This window comes from Hakea prostrata, chromosome 3 (genome assembly GCF_041222555.1).
Source record: "Hakea prostrata isolate BN-2017 chromosome 3, UWA_Hpros_2, whole genome shotgun sequence".
NCBI classification, from domain to species: Eukaryota; Viridiplantae; Streptophyta; class Magnoliopsida; order Proteales; family Proteaceae; genus Hakea; species Hakea prostrata.
Genome location: NC_142602.1, coordinates 27,723,186 through 27,730,454, shown reverse-complemented (window position 1 = coordinate 27,730,454; position 7,269 = coordinate 27,723,186). Strand labels below are relative to the sequence as shown.

The following is a 7,269-nucleotide window of genomic DNA, read 5'->3' as shown; positions in this document are numbered from 1 at the left end:
GCCTTGGTTGGAAAACATGAGTCATAAAAGACAGAAAAAGCCACCAAGATTTTGAAATTCTAAAAGGCAAGGCCCCTTTGCTAATAGGTGGGCATCACCATACAAGTGCAAGAAATATGAAAGAAAAAAATTGGTCTAAACCTGATGTGGAGAAATTATGATCAGACCGGGTTCATACCTGGTTCGACCCTCGACCCCGGTCGAGACAGAGGGAATCGACTCGCTCCCGAGCGAACCGGATCCAGAAGATGGCTTGCTGAGGAAGAAAACTTATTCAGCTACAAGCACGCCCTAATCCTACTTATGGATTAGGTTAATTACCCTAATGATGGCAGACTCGAATTGACGGCTGTGGCTAATCATTATCGAAGGGATAATCATCACATAACCTAAAGGTTATCTCAGGAGTCCTCTACTAGTCCAAACTAGTAGAAGTCTATTGCTCAACGGATCTAACTGTTAAGATCCAACGACTACCCGAAGAAGGCTCAAGTGCATCCAACGAAGGAGATTCGAAGGTACACTCTATATAAACCTCACTACCATACGAGATGAGGGGAACGAAAACACACAATCTGAGACTCAGGATTCGATACATACTAATAGACGTAAACTATCAGCGGCTTACGATCTAGATCACCTTTCCCAGTTCTTTATTCCTTAGCCTTGTGCTTCTAGCAGAGCCGTTTGTGATTAAGTTCATCAACTGACTTAGCCTTCGGAGGTGGACTCCCGACCCCCACGGTCGGGCCACATCTGACGCTTTCGTTTTGCAGGTCATCACGAGGAGATCTAAGGGCTGAGCAGATTTTGGACGCATCAAAACCTGTTTAATAAAGCCATTGAGTCTTCTACTAGCTCACCTACTTCACTTAAAAGTAATGCTCATTTACTTCATATTGCTCTTTGGCTACTTAACTTGGAGTTCTGGCTACTTAACTTGGAGTTCTTAAAACCCAAATCTTGGGAGGTGATGTTTTTTTTAATCTAACTTGTCGGAGGTAGTTGCCCGTTCACTCAAGTTGGACTACACTTACTGTTTGTTTCTGGAAACAAATTTTAAACAGAACTTACAAGGCTTTGTTGCAATCTACTCGAAGGGTCAAATTTGGTTGCAACAACCCCAAAAAGATCCATTTAAGATAATACAAAATTTAAACTGAATTAGAACCATAATCAAACCGAACCCGTGTAGGTTCCACCTCGATTTTGATTTGAATTCTAGAACTGATTTGGGTATCAATTTATTGTCATCTCATGAAAGCAAAGCAAAACATACTGAACTCAGTTGCATTCTTTTGATTAACAGTTACGAGCAAACGAAAGGACCTAATTAAACAACATTAGGGACTCTTACATGGTGACAGAGAAGAGTACATTCGTAAGGTAAAAGATATAATGCATGGCCGTTCATGTTGAATAGTGTTATCTATAGTTAATCATATTAGATCGAGTGGTATCAGTATGTGAATGTATCCATCCAATGGCACAAATAGATATTTAAGACTTGGGCAAATTGGAGTAATGGGAAAGGAGCACAATCCTCTACTCTTGTGGGTAGAGGATGTGAACTCGAAATCTAATGTGAAACAAATTATTGTTTTGTTTATATAAGGTCTAGATCACCTCCCCTTAGGGGAATAGATAAATGTTTTTCAACCGCACAGAAGAAGTGAGGGGTGAGGTCTACCTCTAAATGCTAACAAACTGAACCGGACACAGGACCTTAGTGGGTCTCACGTGAACCTATATCCCTATTATGTGGTAGAAAATAATCAACGAAGCACCTACCTGCCCCTTGACAGGCAGGCGATCTAAGCGTAACCATATTTATATATTTCGTCTATTTGGTTAATGATACCAATCCAATGGCTGTCGGTAGCAAATACTACATATAACTAGATACATAGGATTCAATTCCCTCATTTATGGATTTTTTTTTATTTTAATTAAATATTTTTTGGAAATAAATCAAATAACCGAGCAATTGAGGAAAACTATAAAACCCCGAAAACTTTTAATAAATGATCACCCAATATCACTCTTCACCTTCCATGCATGGTTCCGCTTCTCCTTCCATTCTCCATCTTTAGATTCAGCACCCACGGATCTAACGCATTCTCATCTCTTTCTCTACCTTCAACCATGGCAACCTTTCTCAACTTAGTTTCATACTTCTTGCTCTTCTGTCTTTCTAGCCTCTCCCTCATCAATGCCAGAAATGGTGGTGATGGTTTCAGTATTGATCTCATCCATCGTGACTCATTGCAATCTCCATATTACAATCCTTCAGACAGTCCTTTTCAGAGATTGCAGAAGGCTTTCCATCGCTCAGCAGCCCGTCTTGATAATTTTGAACGGCTTCGCCGAAAAGAAGTTTCATCTACTGTGATTGCAGACGATGGTCCGTATCTTATGAATATCTCCATTGGAACTCCACCAGTGGAGATTATGGCCATAGCTGATACTGGAAGTGATCTTATATGGACACAATGCAAGCCTTGTAAAGGGTGTTACAACCAAACAGCCCCTTTATTTGATCCTAAGAGTTCCTCAACTTATAAGGACCTTTCATGTAACTCAAGTTTCTGTCCAAAGCTAGACGGAGGATACTGTCATCGGGGTTCTTGTAAATATTTTTATCAATATGGTGATCAATCCTTCACTATGGGCAATCTTGCCACAGAAACATTCACTATGGGTTCCAGTTCTGGCAAGTATGTCTCCTTACCAGAGAAGGCATTTGGTTGTGGACATAACAACAATGGCACCTTTGGTGAAAAAGCTGCAGGTCTGGTAGGCCTTGGACGTGGTGCTCTCTCATTGATCTCCCAACTGGGTTCATCAATTAAAGGCAAGTTCTCCTACTGTTTGGTGCCAAATTCAGCTGAAAACGCTAAAAGTAAGTTGAGTTTTGGTTCTAAAGCTGAGGTTTCTGGAGAAAATGTGGTTTCAACCCCATTAGTGCCAAAGTCGGTTTCCGCATTCTATTTCGTCACCCTTGAAGGTCTTAGCGTTGGAGACAAGAAGATCTCATCAAACGCAACTGTGAAGAGGCGGAACAAAGAAGGGAATGGAGAGGTTAACATACTAATAGATTCCGGAACAACATTAACACTGTTACCAACAGAATTCTATGATGAGATTGAAGCTGCTGTGAAGGATGCCATTGATCTTACTCCGGTTGATGGCCCGCTCAAGTTATGCTATGAAACTAAAAAGGATATTGGTGTTCCAATCACTGCACATTTTGCTGGTGCTGATGTGAAGTTGTTCCCAGTGAATACATTTCTTAGGGTTTCTGATGATATAGTATGTTTTGCGGTAGCCCCTAGTGGTGGTAGTCTGGCCGTATTTGGTAACATAGCTCAGGTGAACTTCTTGGTTGGCTATGATATTGAAGGTGGAAAGGTCTCCTTCAAGCCAACTGATTGCACCAAACAACAGGAGATTTTATGATTAAGAAGATCCTTATGTTTCTCTACTAAATAATATTAGTGTATTTGCTTCCCGGAGATTTTACCGAATGAAACAATTAAATTGTCATCGTAGATTTTACCCATGTGCAATAAATACGAAGGAACGTTATAATTTCTTGGGAAAGTTAACCCAGAAATAAATACGGGAAAATGTTTGGTCTTCTCCGGAAGGACTGGGCCGAACGCAATACTTGGGAAGGACAACTCAAACGGGGCTTCGGGTGATACTGATTAAAACCCTTAGACGAAGCATCGGTTTTTACCGAGTGAGACTTCCGAAGGATGGAGCATCGGTTTTCACCGAGTGAGACTTCCGAAGGACGAAGCATCGGTTTTCACTAAGTGAGACTTTAGAAGGAAAGCCTAGGTCTATCCCGAATGCTGGTCTTTGTCAAGATTCAACAAGGCTTCGAAGGAAGCATAGGCTATACCCGACGGAGTCAGGCTATCATATTTTGGATATTCCCGAAAAGGAAATCCCATAAACCAACTATGGCTATGAGTACAAAAAAAGCAAGAGAAGGTTCAATGCTAAGTTCAAAGCACAAACCAAGAAAGCCGACGATATAATGCCAGCTGTTGGGGAGGAGTATTCCGGGACAAATCTCCCAGTGGTTCAAAACTGCGGAAAACAAAGGATTGAAAAAGGGAAACCGAACTCCACTTTCTAGAGTATCCAGATACAGCGAAAATTCATCAGGAGCATTCGAATTGGCCCTCTCATCAGGATTGGCAATTCGAAGAAAATAGTCAGGAGGGAAATCGAAGTGTTCGGTTGCCGAAGTCAATTCGGCGTTGGTATATTCAGAGACAAAAGAACTTGGGCCTTCTTTAGGTCTGTTGGGTTGCCGAGGGGCCTTGGCGGCCACTTTCGAAGTTTTAGATGATCTGGAATAGGGGGGCAGGGTTGGAACCTCAATCTCTTTCTTTTGGCTCACTTCTTCAAACTAACGCCAAACCTCAGTTAATTTCTGCTCTTCATTACTCGATTGGTCAATGGAGACGGAGACAGTGGCCTCGTCACCAAAATCGTCCTGACCGGCATTAAATTCAGAGGAACCCTCGTCAGAGGTTTTACCGCTTCCCATTGCAAGGAAAGTCTGGTTGTGGTTTTTAAATCATAAAGAAAATGAATGCGAAAGTGAAAGGAGCAACTAAAGTAAGTAAAGAAGGCAAGAAAGTTACTGAACTTACTTGTTCACCGGAGTAAAGAGCTTGAAAGTGGGAAGGCAGTTAGGGTGCAAAGAAGACGACGACGAGTTTCAAGTTGCAAACAAGAATGAAATTTGAAAAAAGCAAAGAATGGTTTTTAAATAAGCAAGTCAATAAGTACGTGTATGATCAGGATCAGTTCAGATCAACGATCGTGATCGGGAGGCGTTTCGAAAAAGCATAAATGAATCAAATCAAAATTGACGTTTTGAGGAACCGTCGTTTCGAGTTAAAAACAATGATGGTTTCGGCTATGACAGACACGTGGCGACTCCAGCGTGAAAGCCAAAGACGTTTGAGTAACTCGAGGAAAACGATGACGCAGCAGCAATAAATGTGACTTGACATCCAAGAGAACAAGCAGTCGTTCGGATTCCTTGTTCCGTATTCATGTTCAATTTAAATCAAACCAAGCCCTCGGCGTTCCCCAACGCTTGGCCTGGGGGGCTCGTGATACGGGAAAAATATTGTTGAACCAGGTCCATTCATGGTTCAACCCTTGACCCCAGTGGGGGACGAACCGACCGACTTAGGTTTGTATGAACCAGGTTTGAAGATAGCGTGCTAAGGAAGAAAGCTTACACGATCAGCAGGCAAGCACGAGTCCGAGATTCTCGGGATGGATAACCCGTCAGGAAACTGTTATCAGCACTCACGGGAGCAGACGATCATGCAAACTTGGATAACCGCCACACCCGCAACAAAAGATCGTGTGATCCAGGGAAGTTGTCCATCACCCCACTAACGGGTCTAACCGTCAAGACCTGACGTCGGTCAGAAGAAGGCTCGAACGAGTTCAACGAACAGGATTAGAACATACACACTATATAAGCCATAACCTACGACGAAGAAGGTAACTGAATTGTATTCCCAGTAATCGCATTCATACTTTAGCTCTACAATTAGCCAGAGCCTTTGTGATTAGTTCATTAACTGACTTAGCCATCGGAGGTGGACTCCCAACCCCCACGGTCAGACCACATCTAACGATTGTTCTGCAGGTCATTCATCAGTGATCTAAGGGCTGAGCAGATTTTGGGCACATCACTAAGTATTGTAATTTGGCTCTAAACATGTTCAGTGGGGTTAAGTCGAGCCTACTTCTCAAACCTGACATTGATTCCAAACACAAAATAGTAAAACAATTCACAATTCTATATTATTACTATGTATTTACTAAAAAGGTAATAAACCAACTCATGTATTTTAAAAATTATACATGATTTAGTATATTAAATTAAAAAAAAGGGGCTTATTTTATAGATGTATTAATGGCATTTTTTTATCATAGAAATTGTTTTTAAGAACATAAATTACCAAACGCCAATTTGTTCAACAACCATTCTTAAAAGTTCAACAAAATTGTGCCCAGACCACCATTCATTGATGAAAACATCTAAAGACGATTCTAAACGTTGTTCTTAGGGAAGACCGTTAACAAATAGTTTTCACCAAAAAGATTTGTTTTATAAGTTGATCAACTAAACAACTTGTTTAGAGTCTTGGACAGGTAACTATTTGATAATTTTATAATTTGACAAACAAATTGCAATACCATTGTTTATGTTTTGCATTCAAAATTGTTTCTTGGGATAATTATGATTGCCTCCTATACTTTGATTTTTTTACTAATTAAACCTCATTTTTGATGAAATTACTATTGTCCCCCTTACTTTTAACAATGTTAAGTGACGGTTAACATTGAATTTGTAATGTCTATTTTGCCCTTCATTAAAATTATGAAGTTAAAAAGATGACATTACCCTCATTTATACAAACTATATTGAATGCCAATTATAGCCTTAAAATCTTATATTTTAGAATCAATTTTGGATTTGAAAAAGTACTAGTCGTCTCCATTTAAAATGTGATAAAGATCCAGATCAAGAAAGTTTGTAAATAATAAATTACCTCTTGAGATCTTGCTTCTTCATCCTTAACTCCATCAAAATACGCATCATGGTAAAGAATATTACCTCTTGAGATTTTGCTTTTTCGTCCTTAATTCCATCAAAATATGCATCAAAATATGCATCGTGGTAAAGAATATTACCTCTTGAGATCTTGCTTCTTCGTCCTTAACTCCATCAAAATATGCATCATGGTAAAGAAGAACTGTTTCACAGTATAAATTTAAGTTTTAACAATAGGAGTAGTGATTTGGGAGAAAATAAATGAATCTCTATGTGTGTGTTGTAATTCTTGAAATTTATACAAAAGAACAAAACAACAATGATCTCTGTTGTAGCGTGATACTTGTTATTTGTTAATGAAGGTCTTAGCGTTGCACTAAAAAGTATAAATCATATAAACTTTTAGGTAAGTTTCATCTTTAATGGAAGTGTTGTCGTGAAATTTTTTTCTTTTTTATTTAATCACATCTTTCTTTTATTCGGGAGTTTCTCTTTAGAAAATAAAATTCATTTCTTTCCTTTATTCGATGGTTTCTTTTTAAAGAAGAAAAATCATATATATCCTTTATTTGGTAGTTTCTTTTTTGACAAAAAATGGATTTTAGGTTAATTTTTTTCTATATTTAATTAAGGGTAGTATTATAACTTGACAAAAGGGTAAATAA

The 7,269-nt window shown here is 39.2% G+C and overlaps 1 pseudogene; it reads left to right on the top strand.

The window, feature by feature from the left end:
• The first annotated feature begins 2,145 nt into the window (after positions 1–2,145).
• Positions 2,146–3,459, top strand: LOC149021955 (aspartic proteinase CDR1 pseudogene; annotated as a pseudogene).
• Positions 3,460–7,269: the final 3,810 nt, after the last annotated feature.